Source organism: Lotus japonicus, chromosome 1 (genome assembly GCF_012489685.1).
Source record: "Lotus japonicus ecotype B-129 chromosome 1, LjGifu_v1.2".
In the NCBI taxonomy this organism is placed as follows: domain Eukaryota; kingdom Viridiplantae; phylum Streptophyta; class Magnoliopsida; order Fabales; family Fabaceae; genus Lotus; species Lotus japonicus.
The window spans coordinates 51,105,373-51,131,321 of NC_080041.1; the positions used below are offsets into that span (position 1 = coordinate 51,105,373).

General features: G+C 41.5%; 1 non-coding gene across 1 annotated transcript; it reads right to left on the bottom strand.

Moving 5' to 3' along the window:
- Positions 1 to 1,238: 1,238 nt before the first annotated feature.
- LOC130734788 (small nucleolar RNA R71) lies at positions 1,239 to 1,345 on the bottom strand. The gene has a single exon (XR_009018132.1). It is a non-coding gene; the product is annotated as a small nucleolar RNA R71 (small nucleolar RNA).
- Positions 1,346 to 25,949: the final 24,604 nt, after the last annotated feature.

Genomic DNA, 25,949 nt, shown 5'->3' on the forward strand with positions numbered 1-25,949 from the left:
CTTATTGCATGTTTAGCTTTGGTGCACCTTTGCTATAGGCTAGATTATAATCAAATGGAAATTTGTTATGATTTAGGGACATGAATTGGAATAGATCCTTCTATACTTGCTTCTAGGAATAGAGTGAGGGTAGGGTTTTGTTGGCCTGAATAACCATGCTATCATACCTCTTATGAATGTTTAAGTACACAAGGAATTGGGTTTATCTTTCAATTTGAGAGAATTACTTTTGTGAGTAATCAACTAGTAAGTACATAGGCTATAACAACAAGATATAAATCAAGATATCACATGCATAGGATAGGTGGACTAAAATGGATTAGTTGATAAAAAACCCAAGGCAATTTTCCATCATTGTTATTTACATCATTTTCAACATTGCTCTTGTGCAAAACTTTACTCACAAACAACCAAAACCAATTTCTGAATTTTACTGCTTTAAGAACTTACAAACTTTGGACTTAAATCAACAATTCTCACTCACAATCCCTGTGGTTCGATATTTTAAAACCCGGAGGTATTCGTACACTTGCGAATTGACCAACAAGTTTTTGGCGCCGTTGCCGGGGATTGTTTGTGGTTTTCGGTTTAAGTTAAAGAGTTTGTTTGTTTATTTTACTAAGCATTGCATTGAATAGGTGTTACTAACCTTTTCTCTGTTTTTGTGATTTCAGTTTATGCACAGTAGGCTTGGCACGGATCCATTGCTGTTTGATCCGGAGCCTGAACGTACTCTTCGCCGTCGTCGAGCCCAACAAAGGCTCGAAGCCATGGCTGCTCAAATGACGGAAGAGGAGATGCAAGCCCACATTGAAGAAAGAGTGAATGAGGCTCTTGCTCAAAGACTTCAAGAGCAAGAATTGGAGAATGCCAATCGTTCTCTCAGAGACCTCATCTCGGCTGCCATGAGCTTCGATTATCCGGGCAGCATAGTTTCCCCCGATGGCACGGGAAACTTTGAGCTGAGGCCAGCATTTATCAACTTGGTGAGCCAAAATCAGTATGGTGGAGGTGCTCTTGAAGATCCTCATGCACACATGGAGCGGTTTATCCGCAATTGCAACACCTACAGAGTTCAGAATGTTTCAGCGGACACCATCCGCTTGAGTTTATTCCCTTTTTCATTGAGGGATACTGCTGAAGAGTGGTTGAATTCACAGCCCCAAGGTAGCATTACATCTTGGGAAGACTTGGCTGAGAAGTTCACCACAAGGTTTGTTGCAAGAGCCCTCTTGAGGAAGCTCAAGAATGACATCATGACTTTTACTCAATCCACCGATGAGAATCTCTATGAAGCTTGGGAGAGGTTCAAGAAGCTCTTGAGGAGGTGTCCTCAACATAACCTTACTCAAGCTGAGCAAGTAGCAAAGTTCTATGATGGTCTCCAATATTCTTCGAGGTTTGGTTTGGATGCGGCTTCAAGTGGAGAGTTCGATGCCTTACTTCCACAAGTGGGGTATGAGTTGATTGAAAAGATGGCTATAAGAGCCATGAACTCTAGTAATGATCGCCAAGCCCGAAGAGGAGTCCTTGAGGTTGAAGCTTATGATCAACTTATGGCCTCCAACAAGCAACTCTCCAAGCAAATGAATGAGATTCAAAATCAAATGAAGACTACCAATATTGGTGGTCGAGTTGCCAAGGTGGAGTGTGTGACTTGTGGAGGGCCACATGACAGCGAAGAATGCACAGAGACTAGACCGGAGGAGGAAGTGAAGGCCATGGGTCAAGCTCGGAATGACCCATTTTCAAATACTTACAATCCAGGATGGAGGAATCACCCTAATTTTTCTTGGAGGCAAGGCAATAATGGGCAAGGAAATGGTTTTCAAAGACAATTTCCTAGCCAAGGATTTCAAGGCCAAAGCTCAAGACAACCTCAAGAGCGAGGAGAAGGTGAAAGTAGTGGTTCCAAGAAGAGCTTAGAAGAGTTGGTGGAAACTTTCATCAACCGGACGGAGAATAATTACAAAAATCAAGAGGCGGCTATCAAGAACCTTGAGAATCAATTTGGTCAGCTGGCCAAGCAAATAGCCGAGAGACCTCAAGGTAAATTTCCTTCCGACACTATCCCCAATCCTAAGCAAGAAAATGCCTCTGTTGTAGCCACTAGAAGTGGGAGAGTGATGAGTGAATTGAAGAAAAAAACAGAGGGAGAAAAGAGAGAGGAGATAGTGGGAGGAGAAGTAGTTGTGCCTATCAAGGTGAGAGAGGAAGTTGATCTTACTCCTGAAACTAGCAAGGTTCCGTTCCCTAAAGCATTGGCAAAGAAGAGCTTAGATAAAAAGTTTTCAAAGTTTGTTGATGTTTTCAAAAAGCTCCACATTAGTATTCCTTTTGCCGATGCTTTGGAACAAATGCCTATTTATGCTAAGTTTATGAAGGATATTCTGCATAAGAGAAGAAGGTTGAAGGGAGTAGATGAGACGGTGTTGATGACGGAGGAATGTAGTGCCATTTTGCAGCCGAAGATGCCTAAGAAAAGAAGGGACCCCGGAAGTTTCACTATTCCGGTGGAAATTGAAGGCATGGCAGATGTGGAAGCCTTGTGTGACCTTGGAGCGAGCATCAATTTGATGCCGCTCACCATGTTTGAAAGGCTTAACCTAGGAGAGGTTACTCCAACCATGCTTTCCTTGCAAATGGCGGATCGATCCCTCAAGACTCCATATGGGATTGTGGAGGATGTAATGGTGCGGGTGGACAAGTATGTGTTCCCCGTGGATTTTGTTGTGCTTGATATGGAGGAGGATGAGAAGATTCCTCTCATTCTTGGTCGACCTTTCTTAGCTACTGGTAGAGCTAAGATTGATGTTGACAAGGGTCACCTCATTCTCCGTGTTGGTAAGGAAAAGGTACGGTTTTCTGTTTTTAATCCTATGATTGAGACTAACCATGACAATGACTTTGTCTGTGATGTGATTAGAAGCAGGTCAAAGGTTTCAGAAGAGATCCCCAAGGTTAATGCCCAAATTGATGAGTTCCATCCGGCTCTCATCAAGCTTGTTAATGGTAACAAGTATGGGGGGTCCAAGTACGAGAACCTACATGCTCATATGGTGAAGTTTACCCAAGCTAGCACCCTTGCTAAGATTGAGGGCGTTTCAAGTGATGAAGTGAAGATTAAACTCTTCCCTCATTCTTTGACAAGGGAGGCTAGAGCTTGGTTTGATGAGCAAGAGGACATTGCCTCATGGGAGGATCTACTCCAGAGGTTTTGTGCAAGGTTTCTTCCTTGCACTTGTGGTAAGTTAATCAATGGAAAGGAATTTCCTTCCTAACACCATCGGAAGGAGAGTCCACCTAGGACTATAACCTAGGGCTAAATGGGAGACAACCCATTCTTTTCATTTTGTTATTTATTATCTTTTAATTTTGTAGTATTTTAGGTGTTTAATTTCAAAAAAAAAAAAAGAAAAAAGGAAAATTTTTGTGAAAAAACTGGGTTGAGCGCCTAGGCGCCAATTCATGGGCGCCTAGGCGCCAATTAGTGGCAGAGGCACTGCCTCTGTATCTGGCACGAGCGCCTGAGCGTTCCCCTCGAGCGCTCGAGCGCTCCTGTACGTTGTTTCTGCCATATTTTGGGTTTTAAAACCCCAACCTTTCATTTTTCCCACTCTTAACTCCCATTTTCCCATAAAAAACGCACCCCACTCTCTCCATACCCCATTTCCACTTCTCATTTCTCACTTGCACACACATTAGCTCTTCCTTTTGCTTCAAAGTTCTGCATTGCATCAAGTCTATTCCACTTGCACCCACTCACTCTCAAGTCAAGGTAAGTTCCATTTTCCACTTCCCTTCATCATAGTCATGAGTTTTGCAATGCATGCTTCTTTTGGGTAAGGGTGAGTGAATTTGTGCTAGTGCAAGTTGGGTTTGGGTTGTGTTTGTTCTTTTTTGGGTTGGTTTTGTGCTTAATTAGAAAGGGGTTGTAAATTTGTGAGGAATGGGTAGTTAGGATTTTGTGGGTGAGTTTAGTTTAGCTTTTGCTTATAAGGTGTTTGATAGAATGCCTCAATGGGTTCTCATAGTCGTTTTTTGGCAAGGGCTTGTGGTAGTTTTTTCTCTCTTTGCCAAAATCACTAAGAAACTTGTTGGGTGCTCTTAGGTTGTCCTATTTTTGTTTTTGTACAAAGTTTCTTATTTCTTTTCTTTTTCTTTTTTTGAACTAACATTTCTAACGTTTGTGGCTTGTGATTGGGCTAACAACTTTGCAGATGCCTGTGAAAAGAGCAAGAACCAACACAAGAGCTGCAGCTTCTTCCTCCACCTCCCGGAGTTTTGATCGCTCCCGCTTCCTATCAGCGATTAAGGAGGAGTTTTACCGAGCTTACCTAGCACACAAGGAGTGTGTGAAGGAGCGGGGAGTTTTGTATCGGGAGGGAAGGAGAGACCTCTTGGGCATGCAAGAAGCCATGGAGATTAGGAGGTGGAAGAATTGGGTCAACCCCATTCCGTTTGCTTGTGAAGTCATGGTTAGGGAGTTCTACGCGAACACCTACTGTGACAATCAAGAGGACAGGTCCAGGCCACCGGTGAATTCATCTTGGTTCAGGGGAGATGTGATTGACTACAATCCAGCAGTCATTCGCGGGCATCTTGGTCTCCTCACGGAGGACCAAGAGAAGGAGCTTTTCCCCGAGAAGGCCACTTATCATGAGCTCTTAAAGGAGAGGTCACCGGAGATTTTGGAAGACATGAAGGCAGTGATTGTTAGGCCTGGGCGGAACTGGGAAGCAGTTGAAGATGAAATTATTTTTGTGAGAAGGAAGGATATGACACCGCTGGCTAGAGTTTGGGCTGAATTTTTGCAGGATTCCTTCATTCCTAGCTCTAACAAATATGAAGTTAGAGAGGTTACATTGGTTTCTATCTATTGCATCGTGAGAGGTCATCCTATGGACGTGGCCACCATCATTGCTGGTCGGATTTATTCCCTCTACAACAGGAGTAAAGACAAGCATCGGCCCATCTTTCCTCACTTGATTTGCTCTTTGATTCATGCGGTGAGGGACAGAGCTAGGAGGCCAGTCCATGTTATTGAGAAGAGGTTGCCTGTGGCACCTCTGCTCAGTAAAGAGAGGATCACTCAACTTTATAAGGAGTGGACAGCAAGGATGCCTCAAGAGGATGAGGAGGAAGAGGATCCTGAGGAGCCAGCGAAGGAAGAAGAAGAAGAGGAAGAAGAGGAAGAAGAAGAAGAGGAAGCAGAAGATGTTGAGGTGGTGAATGAGGTAGTTACTCCACCACGTGCTGACCCTTCTCCTGCTTGGATGGAGGCCGCTTTCGGGCGGATGTTTTTGAGGCAAGATCGCCTACACAGGGATCTTGACCTCCATTGGAGGGGAGGTAGCACATCAGACCCCAGGTACAATGGGCCCTTGGATTTTAATACCTTGGAGCAGGGGATGATAGACTTGAGCTTGATGAATGATGCCGGTGTTCATCCGGATTATGGCGATGGAAGGGGTGATCATGACCCCATGGAGTGACTTTGTTGAGGTAACTCTACTCTTAGTTTAGGTCATGCATTTTTAGCATATTTTCCATTTGTAGATTTTGTTTTCTTTTGATCATGCATTGTTTTGGCTGGTTTTGTTTTTTTTGTTTTTGGGTCTTTTTACTTCCCTATACTCATATGCTTTTAGCTATAGTTTTGCTTCCCTACTTGTGCTGTTTTTGAAAATGCTTTTGTGAATACTTGTTGTTGGTTTTGGGGATGAGTGATTGCATGTTGGGGAAGAGAGGAGGAGACTTCGGTCTTCCGAGTGTCTCTTGAGAAAGGAGTCGAGGTGAGTCCATTAAGGGTCTATCTTTGACCCTTTACCATAAAAATTCTCTGGAGGATCCTGACTCACTTGCAATTCTTGGTTCTGCGTTAATTTCACTCATAGCATGCTTAGTGATTTCTGTTTTATTCTTGGGACTTGTAGGATTTCTTGAGATTCTGAATTTGTTGTGTGAACATTGCCTTTAGTTGCCCCATTTGAGCTTAAGTGGAGAATCTTTTTGTAGCCAAAAGTTGGGATGAATGTTTGGTTGGAATAGTGGGGAGTGATGGTCCTTGTTGTGTTGTATGGAGCTGAAAAAAATAAGAAATAGTCTCTTGCCCCAAAGAAAAAAAAAACATTGAAAAAAGAGAAAGGAAAAAGAGCTCCTAACCAATAGTTGGAGTTGAAAAAAAAGAAGAAAAAAGAAGAGTTTGAAAAGGGGGTGCAAGAGACTTGTGCTTAAGTGTTTGTTGTGAAAAGCTCCGGGGTTTTTTAGCAGAGGACCACACTCAATGTGCTTGAAAGCCTAGTTTTTCTTTTAGGGACCAACCACCATCATGTTTGACCTAGCCAATGTTTCAACCCTTTTGGAAGTCTCTTTGAATATTTGCATGTTTGATCTTTGTTGCTATTGAGTGAATGACATTCAGGACCTATGAACTTGCTTGTGTGCTCAGTGCACTAAATTAACATCTCGTCCTAGGATTTGTAGATCTAAATGCTTCTCATGAATGGACTCTACACTCTTCTCTTTTCAAAGGATGCATGAAGTAGGTTGTTGGGTCTTTCTCTTGGAACTAGCTGTGATTACTTTGTCCCCCTGTTTTTGTGAAGTATTCCTTGTTTTGAGCACTTGTGTGGGAGCATTTCTTGCGCTTGAGGGCAAGCGAGTGTTATTTACGCTCAAGGACGAGCTGTCGTTGAGTATAGTGGTGTGATGACCCTATTTTAGTAGTGTTTTTAGGGTCATTTCTTTGGTTGTTTTGAGTCTTTTTGTTGAGTCTCATGTAGTGTTTCATGCATTCTCATGCATTTTTATTCTTTTCTTTAGTTTTTATTTCGTTTTGGTAATTTGGTAGTTTTATAGGTAGTTTTCTTGCATTTTAAGTAAAGTTTAGGACTTGCATGGTTTTGTTGTGTTTTATGAAGGACTTCTTGTGCTAATGAGCTCTTGGAGCTTCTAGAATCTTCCTTGTCTTGTTGGTTAGGTTTGGAGTGCAGAAACTGAAGGAGAAAGAAGGCCAAGAAGCATGGAATTGATGAAGAACATAAAGAGGATTGAAGAGAGGAGTTTCAGAAGCCAAAAAGTCATTTTCAAGCGAGCTTGAGCACCTAGGCGCTGGGAATGGGCGCCTAGGCGCCAATAGGGTCAGAGAGCATGTTTTTCAACATGCAATTGGCGCTCAGGCGCTCTGAATTGGCGCCTGAGCGCCCAGTTTCGTTCATTTTGCCTATAAATAAGGCTTAGGCCAATTTCTTTGATACATTTTGACATTTCACTCATTTTTGGTCAAGTTTGAGAGCTGAGGAGAACTTTGGGGCCAAGGGAGGCTTCCAACTTGTACTTTTCCTCAGGTTTTATTTACATTTTCTCCATGAATTCACTAGCCATGAGTGGCTAGTTCTCTTTTTGCTTTGGGTTAAGAGATTCTATGAAATTTTAGTTTGTTAAATCCTATCTCTATGCATGAGTCTTGATTCAATCTTGTATTTCAATTCCTTATTGCATGTTTAGCTTTGGTGCACCTTTGCTATAGGCTAGATTATAATCAAATGGAAATTTGTTATGATTTAGGGACATGAATTGGAATAGATCCTTCTATACTTGCTTCTAGGAATAGAGTGAGGGTAGGGTTTTGTTGGCCTGAATAACTATGCTATCATACCTCTTATGAATGTTTAAGTACACAAGGAATTGGGCTTATCTTTCAATTTGAGAGAATTACTTTTGTGAGGAATCAACTAGTAAGTACATAGGCTATAACAACAAGATATAAATCAAGATATCACATGCATAGGATAGGTGGACTAAAATGGATTAGTTGATCAAAAACCCAAGGCAATTTTCCATCATTGTTATTTACATCATTTTCAACATTGCTCTTTTGCAAAACTTTACTCACAAACAACCAAAACCAATTTCTGAATTTTACTGCTTTAAGAACTTACAAACTTTGGACTTAAATCAACAATTCTCACTCACAATCCCTGTGGTTCGATATTTTAAAACCCGGAGGTATTCGTACACTTGCGAATTGACCAACACCAGCTTACTCTTGGACTTCAGAGTCTTCACTTCTCAGCTTCTGGACCTTCAGAACTTCTGATCTTTCAGAGCCTCTGGACCTTCAGAGCTTCTAGACCTTCAGAACTTCTAGTCTTCAGAACTTCAAGTGATCTGAATCCATATCAGAGCTTGTAAACTTCAGAACTTCTGAAGCATATACTACTGTTCAAAAGAACATAGTGAGTGCGAAAGCGTTGCATAGTTTACTCTTTGGGCATAGTGCTTCTGATAAGTGTGAGTATTGACCAGAGTCAGAGCCTGTCACATAAACACTCAGAAAGCAACGTTAGAGTACCATAATTGTTCATACACAGTAGTTAACATGTAATCATCAAAACATAGAGTTGTACTACATGATCAAATCTTGATCTTACAAGAGCGGTGGGGAATTCACGAGCGCATGAGGTACCAGCCTGGTGGGGGCGTATTGGTGACTTTCCAGCCCCGCCTCTAGAGTCACTTCCAGATCCGGACGCCGGCGCTCCGTCAAAGAAAAGACAATGTAAGTGGCTCGAGGAGTGATTGATGTTTGTCTTGTTGGGGGTCGAGTGACACGTAGTTCTGAACTATCATTTATTTGTTTCATTTTTCGAGATTATGGATGTATTTTGGTTTAGGGCTTTAGCCCGAGGTTTCAACTTTTGTACTGTTGGATTATTTATTGCTTTTAATTAAAGAGTTGCTTTATTTAGAAATGTATGTTTATTTATTCCGCAAGTTTAAATCGTAAAGTTTTCAAGAGTTTCACAATAATTGAACCTTTGTCATTAATGCAAGATTAATAAGTGAATCGACGAAAACTCTTTACGAAAATACATGTGATAGGTTACTGTGTGACACTCGAGAAATCGGGGCGCTACATTGTGGTATCAGAGCTCCGGTTGAGAAACCAGAGCACTAGGGTTTTGGGCATACGAGTTTGGACTCGTTGCTGTTTGTTTTGATGAGTTCTAAGTTTCCGGGGTGAGATTTGGGTAGACTTGTTTGCTAAGATGTTTGCTTGGTTGTGAGATTGTCTGTAGTTAGTATCATTGCCGTGATACTTGAGACTAAGTGTTTGATTATATTAAGATGTTTGAACTCTGAGATCAATTGATGGAATGTCAATCGAAGGAAGAGTGAGTTTTGTTATCTCTTTTGCACCCAATAGTGTACGCCTGTGTGCGTTTGTGTGCACCGGTGTTATTGGTGAAGAAGAAGGATGAAAGGTCTTGACTATGTGTGGACTACCGACAACTCAACAAGGTGACAGTGAAGAATCGTTATCCGATGCCTCAGATAGATGATTTGATGGATCAACTTCGGGGTGCTGTTATTTTCTCGAAGATAGATCTGAAGTCAGGATATCACCAGATCCGTGTCAAGGTGGCTGATATTCAGAAAACTGCATTCAGAACTCGATACGGGCATTATGAGTATCTTGTGATGCCGTTCGGACTTTCCAATGCACCCGCCGTATTCATGGATTATATGAACTGTGTGTTCAGACCATTCTTGGACAAGTTCGTGGTGGTTTTTATTGACGACAGCCTGATTTACTCGAAGAGTAAAGAGGAACACGAAAAGCATTTACATCAAGTGTTGGGAGTATTGCGGGAGAAGGAGTTGTATGCTAATGGTTCCAAGTGCGAATTCAGGATGGAAGAGGTGAAGTTCCTGGGTCACATCATATCAAGTTAGGGTGTGGCTGTTGACCCAGAAAAATTGAATCGATTTTGTCGTGGGAACAACCTAAGATAGCAAGCGACATCAGAAGTTTTGTTGGACTTGCTGGCTACTACAGACGCTTCGTGAAGGATTATGCAAAGTTGACTTCGCCGTTGACTCAGTTGACAAAGAAGAATCAACCATTTGCATGGACGGAGAAATGTGAAGAGAGTTTTCAGGAGATGAAGAAGCGACTGACTACCGCACCAATACTAGCCTTTCCTAAGGAGGGTGAACCATACGACGTTTGCTGTGATGCTTCACATAATGGGTTGGGTTGTGTAATGATGCAAGAGAAGAAGGTGATTGCTTATGCTTCGCGACAGCTGAAGGTTCACGAGAAGAATTATCCTACGCATGATTTGGAGTTGGCTGCTATCGTGTATGCTCTCAAGATTTGGAGGCATTACCTGTATGGCAGTACGTTCACGATCTACAGTGATCACAAGAGTCTGAAGTACTTGTTTGATCATAAGGATCTGAATATGAGACAGCGAAGGTGGATGGAATTTTTGCAGGACTATGAGTTCGCTCTACAGTATCATCCGGGGAAAACCAATGTTGTAGCTGACGCTCTTAGTCGAAAGGCTATACATGTATCCTCGTTGATGGTCAAAGAGCTAGAACTGTTGTAGACATTGCGAGACCTGAGCTTGGATGTTAAGCTCGCACCAGGGGAGTTGAGATTCAGAATGGTGACGGTGTCGAGTGGCCACTTAGACGAGATAAAGTCGAAGCAAGAGACCGATGAAGGATTGTTTGAGTGGCGCAAACTTGTTACTCAAGGAAAGGCACCGGAATTCACTATCGGAAACGATGGTCTTTTGCGTTGCAAGGGACGAGTTTGTGTACCCAATGACGCAACTATGAGGAGGTTGATCTTGGATGAAGGCCACAAGAGCAGATTGAGTATTCATCCGGGAATGAACAAGATGTATCAAGACTTGAAACTTTATTTCTGGTGGCCTGGGATGAAGAAACAAGTAGCTGAGTACGTGTCGACATGTCCGACTTGTCAGAAGGCGAAAGTGGAATATCAGAAGCCAGCAGGGAAACTTCAGTCGTTGGATGTTCCGGAGTAGAAATGGGACATCATTTCTATGGACTTTGTGACGGCGTTACCACTAACACGAAGGAGGTTTGATGCGATATGGGTGATAGTTGATCGATTGACGAAGACTGCTCACTTCATGCCAATCAATCTGAACTACAAAGTGGAGAAGCTAGCAGAGATCTATATCGCGGAGATTGTACGTTTGCATGGTGTACCGTCTAGCATTGTGTCGGACAGAGACCCGAGGTTTACCTCACGTTTCTGGGGAGCTCTACAACAAGCTTTGGGAACCAAGTTGAGGTTGAGTTCCGCTTATCATCATCCACAGACGGATGGGCAAACCGAAAGGACTATTCCATCCTTGGAGGATTTGCTAAGGGCTTGCGTACTAGACCATAAAGGAAGTTGGGATGAGTTGTTGCCGCTGATTGAGTTCACCTACAACAACAGTTTCCATGCGAGCATAAGGATGGCACCTTACGAAGCGATGTAGGGTCGGAGGTGCCGTACACCCTTGTGTTGGCATCAGGATGGGGAGAACTTGGTTATTGGACCTGAGTTGGCTCAACAGACCACAGAGGAGGTGAAGCGAATCCAGGAAAGAATGAGGATTTCGCAGAGTCGTTAGAAGAGTTATGCCGACAATCGAAGAAAATAGCTAGAATTTCAAGCTGGAGATCATGTCTTCTTGTGGGTTACCCCGATGACAGATGTCAGAAGGGCGATCAAGTCGAAGAAGCTTACTCCAAAATTTATTGGACCGAACCAAATTACGGAGCGTGTTGGACCAGTGGCATACAGGATTGCATTACCGCCATTCCTATCCAACATTCATGATGTGCTTCATGTGTCGCAACTGCGGAAGTACATGGCTGATGACTCTCATGTGATTGAACCTGATGACATTCAGCTAAAGGATGACCTTACGATGGTGATGCCACCCATCAAGATCGTCGACAAGAGCACGAAACGCTTGAGAAACAAGGAGGTGTCCTTGGTGAAGGTTGTGTGGAATCAAGCGACAGGCGACGCTACATGGGAATTAGAAGATAAGATGCGGGAGTCACATCCTGACTTGTTTGTAAACCCTTAAGTTTCGAGGGCGAAACTATTTTTAAGGGGGGTGGTATTGTAAGACCCTACTTTGATGAATAAAATTATTTACTTTAGAATAAATGATAGAATGTGATTTGCTTATGAATTGTGAATTTTCCTTGATGCTTTGAGTGTATAGTATTATTAATATTGAAGTGATAATACTTGGGGGTTAGGAAATAATTATGCGTAAGGTCAAGGACTCCAAGATAAGTAGTTTTAGGTTGCTTGAGGGCCAAAAAGGAGGGCCATATTCGAATTTGTGAAGAGGAGGGGAGAGGTGACTCATTTGTTGACTAAGATTGATTGAGTTAAGGATATATTGAGGGATTATTGCTCATATTCAGGGCTGATCAATTTTGGTCAAGGGAATAAAGGAGAATGATGAGCCATAAATGCATTGTCTCCATTCAAATTAGTGAAATTGTGGATGCCCTTGCATGACCTTGTCTTGGCCGCGAGTTGGAGGGTAAAAGGGGAAGATTTCTGCAGCTTTTGAGAGACCTAAAGAGACTGAGTAGAAACACAATCCCATACTCTCATTTTCCACACACATTCAGAAGAAAAAAAGAAAGAAAGAAAGAGTAAGAGAGTGAGAGAGGGTGGCGGCTAGATGAGAGAAAGAAGAAGAAGAAGGAGTGAAAGCAAGAGAGATCAAGAGAGAAAGGAGAAGATCAAGTCAAGGCTGAAGGTGCAGCAAGGAGAGGGCTTCTCCATTCATCTATTCCATCACCATTCTTTCATCCTTTCATTCCCAAAAACTAAGGTAAGGGTGGATCTAGTGGGTAGAGTCTAGGATCAAAATGATGAAGTTTTCATGATTTGCATGACTATGATATGAGTTTGTATAGGTTGATGATTTGTGTAGGTTGATGATGTATGAGGGTAGAAGGTTGATCACATGCCTTAGGGATTAGCTATTTGCTGTTCTAAAACATGAACAAAAGTGGATGCTATGATCACATGAAAATGACACCAAAGTTGACAAATTTGCCATGTTTTGCCTAGACCAGATTTCTTGATTGAATCATATGCTTAAGGATGATCATATTGATGAATAACATGATGAGTTGCTTGCTGTAGGTTGGCCTAGAGAATGGCCCAAACGTTTTCAAAAAAAAAGAGAGAAGCCTAGAGCATAAGGTGCTCTCGGCCATGCCCAAATTTTGGGTTTTGGGTTTTGGTGGATTTTTCTTTAGTCTTTTGGTGCTATTGATTATTGCTGATTGCTACTGGAATTTTTACCAAATTTGTGATGCTTGTATGATGATATGATCAATATGTTAATGCTTATCAAATAACCCCATGTCATAGGTATCAATTCCATGATTATTCACTAGATTTTGACTAGATTTTCACATGATTTAGCATGAAAGATGATGTATGTTCAGTTCTGGATTTTTGAGATAATATGCTTGATATTGTTGGCTGGACATTGGCTTGTGAAGTTGGAATGGAAGAAAGGAAGAGTTTTGAAAACCCTTGAGCCCTTTAGGGTTCGGCCGAGCCACTTTTGTGGTTGTCGGCGAGTTTTCTTTCTTTCGATTCATGCACAAGTTTATGTGATAGCTTGATTGATGAGTTTGCCATGATATAAGTACTGGTATGCATGAGAATATGACTATGTGTTTTGGTATAGCTTATATGTTGCTTGACTTGGATATTGCCAAAAGGTCGCTCATCCAGCTGTAATTCCTTTTGGTGCTGTGATTATTTCTGTCGTTTATGTTTCATTATTCGATGATATAAGTGCTAAGACTCTACGTCGACTTATTAGAGCCTTGAACAAAGAGAAATGAGAACTTAATTGTAACGCACCGATTTCTCGAGTGTCACACAGTAAACCAAACGTCTCCATTTTCGTAAAGAATTTTCGCCGTTCAATTATTAGTCTTGATTTAATGACAAAAGTTCAATTATTGCGAAACTCCCGAAACTTTACGAAATAAATTGCGGAATAAATAAATCATGCATTTCTGAATAAAATAGCATTTAAAATAAAATTGAGGAATAAATCCAAAAGTACAAAACCGAATCCGATGGAAAAGTCTAATGTCAAGTTCATAAGTGATCTCAAAAACATAAATAAATAGTAATCCAACAGATAAAGTAAATTAAAATTCGAAACAACTCTCATAGAAGAACCCCAACATAGAAAAGTCTCGACTCTAATCCTCGTCGTCACTAGAGATGTATATGACCTCCGAGTCCTTGGCAACTCGAATCTTCATTGGATAAGCTGGTTCACCTTCAGATCCTGAAATCCATCCACATTGCCTCTTCCTAGGCGGTCGTTCTTCAGTGGCATCCAGAACAGGCTCCAATGTGGGCATGTCTTCATATTCATCAACAGGGCTAGCTTGCTTCGGCTCCGGTGGAGAAGATTCCACTGCATCTTTTTCCCTCATCAGCGGTGATTCAGCTGAAGTCTTTTCTGAAGGATCTTCCTCGTCCTCCCATGATTCGAGCGGCTTCTCCTCTTTGGTCAGACAGAACCTAGCGGAAGGGTGAGGCAACATAACCACGCCATCCGCAAGGATCTATCTCTCTACGACTCTTCCATGTATGTCCCTTCCTACGAGCTCTGCATCGCCGGCATAGCTTCGATCTCCAGACTCCAGACGCGTCGGTCACCCAGAGCCGGTCATCCTCAGGATCACTCAACACCATCTCCCAGATCACGATAGCTTCCACTGTCTTGGTGTTCACAATCTAGCCCCCCCCCCCAAATAAACACATAACAAACAAGCAGGGTTAGGTCGACAGCAAAACAAATATTAATAAAAAACCAACACTTATAAGAATTAATGACTCTTATGGGATTTCATCAATAGTTAGTCAGTTAGGCTAACAGATTCCTCACTTCACACAACCCACCAAAACACCTTGGCCAATCTCGAACATCCGCAGATGCAAAATCACAAGGGGACCAACACAATCGACCCAAGTCACGTGGAGACCAGCACAGTCAATCCACAAATCTCAGGGAGACCAATGTAAGATCAAGATTTGATCAGTGGTTGCATCTCGATATTTTGATGATTACAATTAAGGTTTTTGAGGATGAACAATTATGGTACTCTAACGTTTGTCTTTATGAGTTGTGACAAACAGGTTCTGATTCTGACCCAAGCCGATTCCATCAGAAGAAGAAGAACCAAGGGTTACCAAAAAGAGAGCTCTAAAGCTTATCATGTTCATTCAAAACAGTGGCAAATCCTTCAGAAGTTCTGAAGATAGAAGCTCTCAAGAGGTACTGAAGAACCGCTTTCAAAAGTTCTGAAGACCAGATATTCCAGAAGGAACGGTTCTGAAAGTAGAAGACTCAAGTTCTGAAGACCTGCAAGAAGTTGGATCTGAAGACCCAAGCTATTCTAGCTCTGACGTTCAGAAGTTCTGAGGAACTTGTTCAGAAGCAGAAGTTGCAAGGTCAGAGGATCCAAGCTTCCGTCTGAATCTGATCAGAAGCTTCACCAACGTCCATCTTAAGCACTCCAGATCATAAGTCAGCTGGTGAAAGGATAGGTCGCTGTCATAGTACACATCGTACAGTCTCAGCCTGTCCGCCACCTACCTCGTTCAGCCTAGCAGTCTGATATTACAAGATTGCCACTCCAACGGGCAACACCCTAGCAACGGCTACACCATATTCCTTGGAGTATATAAGGGCTAAAGATAGAAGAAATAAGCTAAGAAACTTTGCTGATATTCTTGAATTCATTCGAACCGATCTCTTAGCAATATTTCTTCACTGTTCTTAAACATCTGAGTTTACCATTAGCTTTTCGGAAGCAATTCTTGTAAACCCAAAAGCCTTTACAAACACTTTGTAAGTTCCTTGAGAGACCAAGTTTGGTCGGATCTTGAGAGGACTGAATCAAGTTTGATTCAGTGTTTAGCTAGTCTTGAGAGGATCGGTAGATCAGCTTCTTGAGAGTATACTAGTGAGAAAATCAGTGTATTGTTAGTCACTTAGCAGGTTGCAAGTGCAGTTGTAACACTCATTGATTTTAGTGAATTGCCTTCATCAGAAGAAGGAAGAAATCACCTTCACGGGTGGACTGGATTAACTTGAGCTTTTATCTCAAGTGAACCAGGATAAAATACTTGTGTGGTTTACTTCATATTCTTCAGCACCTTGTTCTTATCTTTGAGTTTGCAAAAAGTTCAAAAGGGAATCCTTTTATTTAAAAACTCTATTCAACCCCCCCCCCCTTCTAGTGTTTTTCGCACCTTCAATTGGCATCAGAGCTCCGGTTCTGATTTAAACACTTAACAGTGATCCGTGATCCAGAATCTAGTGTGCAAAACAACAATGGCCCAAGCCAATACTTCCGCTGACAACAACAACCAACTCAGAGCACCAGTCTTTGATGGTGAAAAGTTTGAGTATTGGAAAGATAGAATCGAAAGTTATTTCCTTGGCACTGACCCAGATCTCTGGGATATGGTCATGGAAGGCTATACTGATCCAGTAGATGCTTCAGGAGTGAAGATCCCCCGTACTGAAATGACTGACGCTCTGAAGAAGCGTTTCAAGGATCATCACAAGGCGAAGTCTATGCTGTTCAGCTCAATATCATATATTGAATATGAGAAGATCTCTGACAAAGAAACAGCAAAATCCATCTATGACTCCTTGGTCATGACGCATGAAGGAAATGAAGAAGTCAAGGAGACCAAGGCTCTTGCTCTCATAAAACAATATGAGCAGTTTAAGATGGAATCTGATGAAACCATTGAGCAGATGTACTCAAGGTTTCAAAATCTGATTGCTGGAATCAGAGTGCTAAACAAGAGCTACTCTACTGGTGATCATGTCAAAAAGATCATCAGAAGTTTGCCTAAGGAGTGGATGGCTTTTGTCACTGCAATGAAACTCTCCAGGAATCTGAACTCTTTGAAGCTAGAAGAGCTTGTGAGTCATCTTAGAAGCCATGAGATTGAACTCAAAGAGCACAAGCCTCAAAAGAAAGACAAATCTATTGCTCTTAAGTCAAAATCTGACAAAGCAAAATCTTATCAGGCAGAAGAGGAAGATTCCTTTGAAGAATTATCAGATGCGTCTGGTGATGAAGAGCTATCTCTTTTCACAAAGAGATTATGCAAACTCTGGAAGAACAGACATAGCAAGGGCAAAGGACTGAAGAAAAGTACAGGAAGATTTGAATCTTCATCTAGTCAGAAGAAGTCCTATGGGAAGGAAGTCACCTGCTTCGAGTGCAAGGAATCCGGGCACTACAAGAGTGACTGCCCCAAGCTGAAAAAGGACAAGAGACCAAGAAAAGTCTTCAAGAAGAAAGCTCTTGTGACATTTGATGCGACTGACTCTGATGAAGCTGAGTCAGAAGAAGACGAAGTTGTGGAAGCTCTGATGGCTACCACTAGCAGAGATGCTGAAGCACAAGATGATATGATAGCTTCAGAAGATGAATCAGACTCTGAGAATGACGATGAGGTATTCTCTAATTTTTCTCCATCTGAGTTAAAAATTGCATTAGTTGAAATAATGGAGAAACATGATGTGCTTTTAAATAAACATAAAGAGCTTAAAAGAAAATATGTTGCTAAAACTAGTACATCAGAAGTTCATGAGAAGTCAGTCTCTGGACTCATTGAAGAGAACTATTCTCTTAAAAATGACAACTCTGTTCTTCGTGCTAAAAATGCCATGCTAGAAGATCAACTTGCATCATCTGATGTTAAGAATGAAACTCTATATGAGTCTTATGGCTTCAATGATTTATGGCCAAAGGCATAGACATAAGTCTTATGGCTTCAATGATTTATGGCATAAGCAGAAATGGGAACAGTGGCCTTGTCTACTCCCAATCTATGAGAGGTGAGTCATCTGAGCCCAAACGCGAACCCTTGCATAAGCATTTTGTTCCCGCAGGTACTGTCATTCCAGAAAAGGTTACACCCAAGGTGGTAAAACCAAAGGGAAAATTTAAACTTGACATGTCTAAATATTACAATCAAGTTCCCTTGTATTATCCTCCTGTTGCACCCAAAGTTCCGAAAACTTCTGGGAAAACTAACAAGAAAGGACCCAAGATATGGGTACCTAAGATAAAAATTATTCCTGTTGCAGACATCTTATGCAGCTCAGTTAAAACACCTATCATGGTACCTGGACATTGGATGCTCGCGACACATGACGGGCATAAGGTCTATATTCCAAAGACTGATACCGCTTAAGTCAGGAGGAGAAGTTGGCTTTGGAGGAAACCAGAATGGAAAAATCATTGAAAAAGGTTCCATAGGAGATGGAAAAATTCCAGTCATTAATGATGTACTTCTGGTGGAAGGATTATTTCATAACTTGCTCTCCATAAGCCAAATAGCTGACAAAGGTTATGATGTGATCTTCAATCAAACCGGCTGCAAAGCTGTCAGTCAAACAGATGGATCTATTCTGTTTTCTGAGAAGAGAAGAAATGGCATTTACAAAATCAAATCTTCTGAACTGCTATCTCAGAAGGTCAAGTGTCTCATGTCCGTTAACGATGAGCAATGGGTTTGGCACAGACGTCTAGGGCATGCCAGCCTCAGGAAGATCTCTCAACTAAGCAAGCTAAACATCGTCAGAGGATTTCCTCGTCTGAAGTTCTCATCAGAGGCTCTGTGAGAAGCTTGTCAGAAGGGAAAATTCACCAAGAAGCCCTTTAAAGCAAAGAATGTGGTATCTACAACAAGATCCCTTGAGCTACTTCACATTGATCTCTTTGGACCAGTGAAAACTGAATCCATTAGAGGAAAGAAGTATGGGTTAGTCATTGTGGATGACTACAACAGGTGGACATGGGTAAAGTTCTTAAGGCACAAGGATGAAACTGTAAGGCCCAAGTTTTTTAAACTTATGCCAAGTCAATAGAATCCTATTCACGATTAGGGTTGATGTATCGTGAAGGGAAACCTGAACTAGAGTTTACCAAATGAAATAAATTTATGAAGGAGAAAGTTCAGGAAAAGTCAAAGGATTGTATCGAAGTCGATTTAAGTTATAGCACGATCGTTATACGCTGAAACTTAGGTCAGAAACCCTAGTATATAGCTAGTTTTCACTTTTAGGCACGACGGAAGTTAATTCCAAAAATCTTCAGAGAAATGTTAGAACTTCTCTTTTTTTATATATCACAATCGTTTCGAGGCGAAACTCTAGGATCTACGAACGTCCGATTCCAATCATCGGAAGTTTGCCGAAACCGAAACCCTGGTTTTTTCAAAACCCTAGAATCACCCGACTATGAGGACTTTTTCTATTCGGAACATCAAATGAAGATTCTACACGCGTACACCCATTTCTCTTGATGATTTCAATCTTTCTTCAGAAGGAAGTTTTCCATTCCGACATTCGATGCAAAAAGCAACTTATCGGGTAAAATAGTTTTACACCGACTATGCATTAGTTGCCAAAAATACAAGGAGACATCTTTTTAGTTTTGGAATTCTTTTGCCAAAACATATCTTAGAATTCACGGAGAATGACGCCGGAAAAATCAGATTCGCGAAACTTTCATTTTCCCGCGAATTTCCATCTTCTATATATAGCAAGCAAGTGAGAAAAAAACACAAAACTCCTCCATTTTTCTCTCCAAGGCCGCGAGCTTCAACAAGGAAGAAGGAAGAAGAGATTTTCTTCAATACTTGCTTGATCGTTGATTAATCAGTTGCTGCTTCAAGGTTTCGAGGTATAGTCGCAAATCCTTACCTCTGATCGCTTTTTCCATAGCTTTTCTGTAGACTTTTCTGAGCTGATAGTTTTGAGGTTTTTGCAAAAATATCCTGAATATTTCATTTCTGATTCTAAACCTCTTCCTTATGTGCCCAAGATCACTTCTGCCGGGTTAGATTTTCCGTTATGTCGCCGGAATCAATTTTAGCCTAAAATACCCATTTTTGGAGTTTTTGAAGTAAAGCTTCAACCTTTAGGCTGAAAACTATCACCTTAGCTTAGTGCTAGTAGGATTAGTTGTCATAAACGTCGTTGGTGACGTCCCTGCAAAATTTGGTTTTTGGGATTTCAGTTTTGAAATTTCTAAGTTAAAAATCATGACCAAAATACCCCTGCGACAGTTTTTGATCCGATAATTTTTCCGAGTTCAGAATACCCTTAGTTACGGCTAATGATAGCATAGGAACCAAGTTTGATCGAAGAAAAATCGAGTCTCCTAATTACCTAAAGTGGCCGAGCCTATAGGGGGAGGAGGAGGAAAATTTCCTTTTCCGAAAACTTGTCCTTTCGCGCTAGATTATCGTACCTCGGAGTATGAACTACTCCGAGTAACCTTAGTAAGTATCGATAGCTTAGTTTCCGATAGATTCTGATAGTATTTCTGTGATTTTGTTTTAAAGGAACTTTTGAGGAATTTCCTGAGGAACAACACTTTGATTGTGAGGAAGAGTTGGAAGTTCATCCTGGAGAATCTACAGGTGAGGGCTTCTCACTGAATCTCTAGTTAATACTTAGGGTCGATGCTTTCGACATTGTTTACTGTTTATGCACTGGATTGTGTGTGATTGGAAAATGTTTTCTGAGGCTTCGGCTGACAATGTAGATGATGAATCTACTGAATGCTTTTGAGATTCAATCTTCATGCTAAGTGCTAATTGGGTAATTTAGGATGTGTGGTGCATGCTTTATATGCTAAGTGCTAAGTGTTTATGATGAGATTTATTGATATATGACATGTTGTTGATTGTGATGATTTAAATATGCTTTGCACTGGAATCTGAGTTCCTGAATGGTGAGAATAGCGGGCAGGTCATGCCGATTTTATTTTGAGAGTTTTGAGAAAGCTTGATAGGACGAATGAGATTCGGGCCTTGTTATGATGTGTATGGATCGAGACATTCTCTAGAGTCATTTGGGGATTTGGAGATCCCGAGAACTTATAGGATTTGCGATAAGACTAAAAAGGATAGTATTTTGTAAAGAAAACTCATAAGACATTAAACAACCTCTAAATCTTCAATTAATGATAATAAACTCGAAAGGAAGCTTCGGATGCAAATCTTAGTCTTTGGAAAACGAGAAGTGTCGTCGGATCCAATCGTTGAGGAAGCTGAGAAGTGTGAGCATGTTGATGCTCTTGTGCTGTTGGAGCAGCTATGCGTTGTTGGGCTATCCTGGGGATAAGTCCGGGAAACCGTTAGTTTCCGAGAGTGTAATACTCTGTGCTCGTTGAGCAGTTGTGACCATCGGATTGAGATGAGTCAGATGATTTGGAGATCATCATGAGTTACCATGTTGTTGTGAAGAAGTGTCTTTTGTCGCAGAATCGACTTTACCTTAGGGTAAGCTTTTAGAGACTTTAATTTACCTAGAACACGTGGCGACGTGTCGAGTGAGATTCGGAGACGTTGTTTGTCTAATCATCCTGCATTCATGCAACATTAATGGGGTATTAACACAGGACGTACTCTGGACCTCGTCGGATTCCAAAATGGTCATAAGACCCGGATTTCCGTGTAAGAGCGTCTGTAGACGTCTCTTGTAGCAGACCGAAATGGCAGACCTACGGGTTACGGCTGATCTGACTACCGCTGATGTTGGAGTAAGAGGCATGCGGGCCGAAATGGTCCCACCGTGGCTGGTGCTAGGGCTGATCCGTTGATGTCCATTCGTTCCGGATTGCATATTGGTTGACTGGGTTAACCTGCATATCATTTCATCCAACATGCATACTGACTTAGTTGATGAGTGTGTGTGATACTTGTTAATTCTATTTGAGGCATGTTAACTGTGATTTACTGTCGTTTATGTTCATTGTGAAATATGCAACCCTAGGATGTTATCCCTAGCTATAAGCCTAAGTGGCTATTTCCTTATCTATATCTATCGGTGGTATTATTTATATAATTCTTTGGAGTTGACCCTCGCGTCTTCTGTGTGTGCTTTGGCGGACAAACGCCCTTTGTCAGATGTCCATGGCGGACTAGATCATGATGGTTCACCCTTCGGAGGGAACTAGAGTTGAGATGCTGGAACAGGAGCGCATTGCGGTAGCGAGAGGAGGACGGATGGTGTACATAGACTAGGTCGTTCTGGATTCTGGTTCAGACGACGATCATGCTAGCACGTAGGACTGAGTGTTAGTGTGAGCTCCTCAGGATGGGATTAGTGTAGGAGTAGAGTCTTAGCTCTGAACATCATTTGTTTTCTTTGGGAACAGGGTAGTTTCCCGCCGATAGCTTTTGTGTGGTTACCTTACGGGTCACAGAGAGTTGGTTGGACTTAGGAGGTCTTGTTTCAGGCCGATGGGCCAACTTATTCTCAGTTTTGAGGGATGGTGTTGCGGGCACTTCACCCTTTCATTCGGTTTGTACATATAGCCTACGGGCGCTACTCTTCTATTACCCGTCACTGGAGGTTTACTCGTGACGAGGTTGCTACTTACAGCGGGGGTTGTTTATATATTGTATATTAGTTTTATTACTTTTCGCATTTGGGTTTTATTTAATTCAGTCTTGTCTTAGGTATTATATTAAAAAAAAAAATATTCACGTTTTTCCGCATTAAGTTTATTTTGGTTACTAAAGTGACGCCACCGAAATCGGGGTGTTACATTGTGGTATCAGAGCACGGTTGAGTCTTTCGGGAGTTGTTGGGGAATAGGTCTTCTGTGCTAGGTTGTGTGACTCTACAAAGAGTGAAAATTGATTGTCTGCAAGCGATTTTTCGCTTAGAATTGATTGAAGTTATTGCTTAATCATATTGTATAGTTATGCCAGAGACTATCTTGTGATGAGTACTAACTGTTTGTTTGACTAAGCATAGGATGGTAAGCCCTGATCGTATGGGAAAGGCGATAGCTACAATGATTGAAGCAATGTTGAACCAGGCTGCTGAGGACGCTTACAGACACGCGGAGGAGGCTGCACGTAAGCAACGTCAACTGTTAAACGAGGTGTCCAGGTACCAGCATAGTGGATTGGACCGAGTTGGAACTGGGGGACCAGTGAGATCAGGTTCTCAGGAGTACCGACCGTGGAAGCCATACCAACATCCTGAGGGAAGAGACCCTATTCCAGGATCACGCAAGTCGACGACTGCAACTATTGGTCAGGAGGCTGTGTCATGCTACCGTTGTGGAAAGCTTGGACACTACGTCTTTCAGTGCTCAGTGGCTGGACCAAAATGCTGCAAGTGCAGACAACGTGGACATTTGGCCGTGAACTGTAGGACGTTCCAGGCGGGACCGTCCGATAACAAGATGAAGGACAAGTTTCCCGCCATAGCTAGAGAGGCAAGGAAACAAGTGTCATGTTTCAGATGTGGGAAGCCGGGGCACTATGCTAACGCTTGTCCCGACACGAGGCCCAAATGCTATAATTGTAACAAAATAGGGCATACTGCCGGTCGGTGCAGAGCACCCAAGACGGAGCCAACCGTGAACACTGCTCGTGGAAAGCGTTCTGCGGCTAAAGCAAGAGTTTACACCATGGACGGTGAGAGAGCTGAGGGGTTTGTCACAGGAGAGCGCAAGAACGATGGTAACCTTCTAACCATTCTTTCTCATTTCAGTATAATATATTCCATTACTTTTGTAGCTTGTGCAAACACACCTAACTTACTTATACTGTTTAAGCTTTCACCTTATAGTTATTACGCCTATTAATACCTTATTTGACCGTAGCTCGTATTTTAGCTATAGAAGTTATACGAGGTTTAGAATGACACGCTAAGCCTAGAAAGTAGTCTTCTACCGATGCGTTTAACAAGAAGCGAGAAGCTAAAGAATGAATCTTAGAGAGATTCTGTATGGATAGTATACGTATGATGTCGAGAGTGTGTAGTTCCGTAGCGGCATCATTGAGGATTTAATATCAAGATATTTGTGACTATTGGATGATAGGAACTCATTGACTGTTCCAGTAGGTTTTTCTAGATTTCCACCTTCGATGTATTAAGCCTGATCAACTTAATATTGAGGGGGTGATATTCGGAATCACAGCTGGATATGGACTTTGATAGAAGGATTGGTAAGATTAACTTGAGTTGATCGAAGATTAGTTGAGTTTGGGAGGAAAAAGTTCTCATTAAGTATTTGTTTTCCTTGCGAAGAAGTTGTAGTTTTAAGAGATGAATATTCTTTTTGGAAATGTTGAAGAGTTACAGAGCATCAGAGATCCAAACTTGGAAAAGGTTTAGGTTTTAAGTCTATTAATTCTGGTCATAAGTGTGTAGGACTTGAAGTTTGTCATAATTTGATTGGGAGATTAAGAAGTTTATCGACGAGATGGTAATCAAGTTACAAGAAGGAAAGTGTTAGTATTAAGATGAATACTTGAAGTTATCATATTTGGACAAGCTACTCAGAGTCTAATAGTGAATGGAACTTTGTCATGGATTTCGGTGATGGATGCTAGAGTTAGCAAGTGAATTTTGCTCAGTTGAATAAGAATCCTATGATTAAGATTGACTTGGGGAGTTGAAAATCATGTATGAGTAAGGGAGGTAGTGGTGATAGCAGTTACGATAATAGTTAAACCTCAGAAGGTTGGAGGATCGGATGATAAAATGACTAGTTAAGACCTTTGAGGTACAGTTATGAATTGATCTTCTAGAGGATAAGTCTCGATTTATGCTAAGCGTTAGAGATTTCAGTAAGTGTAAACTGGTTTGAGTGAGGAAGGTTTTGAGGACGAAGACGACAATAATGGATTGTTGGATATTAAGAGGATGATTAGCTTATGAGTGGTTGATGAATTTATGATTAAGAGGATGAGTCTTGTCATGCACGAGGTATTAAGACTCAAGTCGAGTCTTAATTTGAATGGTGACTAAGTAGAAGATTGATTTCATGGTGCGAGTGATGATAATCACGAAGTTGGAAGTGACGTTAATGGACTATTAGATTCCAACGCAATATTTCGTCTAGGAGTTATCAAGCGACCGAGTTGAGTTTGGATCATGAGTGAACATCACGAGGACCAGTTGAGCATTCACTCCGGAACATAGAGATGTACCGAGTTTCTAATCAGTATTTTGGACGAACAAAAGCAAAGGAGCAAGTGGTTAAGGTTGTGCGATTGAACGGATGCCAACAAATATTATTTCCAACGGAGACCCGACGCAAGAGGTCAAACCGGACAACAGAGAGTTAGAAGACGATATGTCTTTTGAGACGCCGTCGGTCAACATTGGGACTGGAATAGTGAAACGATCGAGGAGAAGCAGAGTGCTTCGGTGAAAGTTATTTGGAACGAAGACATGGACGGTGCTATATGGGATTTAGAGGAAAAGATCAAGGAATAATATCCGGAACTTTTTACTGACCCTTAAGTTTCGAGGACGAAACTTTCTTTTTGGAGGGTAGTAATGTAAGGCCCAAGTTTTTTAAACTTATGCCAAGTCAATAGAATCCTATTCACGATTAGGGTTGATGTATCGTGAAGGGAAACCTGAACTAGAGTTTACCAAATGAAATAAATTTATGAAGGAGAAAGTTCAGGAAAAGTCAAAGGATTGTATCGAAGTCGATTTAAGTTATAGCACGATCGTTATACGCTGAAACTTAGGTCAGAAACCCTAGTATATAGCTAGTTTTCACTTTTAGGCACGACGGAAGTTAATTCCAAAAATCTTCAGAGAAATGTTAGAACTTCTCTTTTTTCATATATCACAATCGTTTCGAGGCGAAACTCTAGGATCTACGAACGTCCGATTCCAATCATCGGAAGTTTGCCGAAACCGAAACCCTGGTTTTATCAAAACCCTAGAATCACCCGACTATGAGGACTTTTTCTATTCGGAACATCAAATGAAGATTCTACACGCGTACACCCATTTCTCTTGATGATTTCAATCTTTCTTCAGAAGGAAGTTTTCCATTCCGACATTCGATGCAAAAAGCAACTTATCGGGTAAAATAGTTTTACACCGACTATGCATTAGTTGCCAAAAATACAAGGAGACATCTTTTTAGTTTTGGAATTCTTTTGCCAAAACATATCTTAGAATTCTCGGAGAATGACGCCGGAAAAATCAGATTCGCGAAACTTTTATTTTCCCGCGAATTTCCAT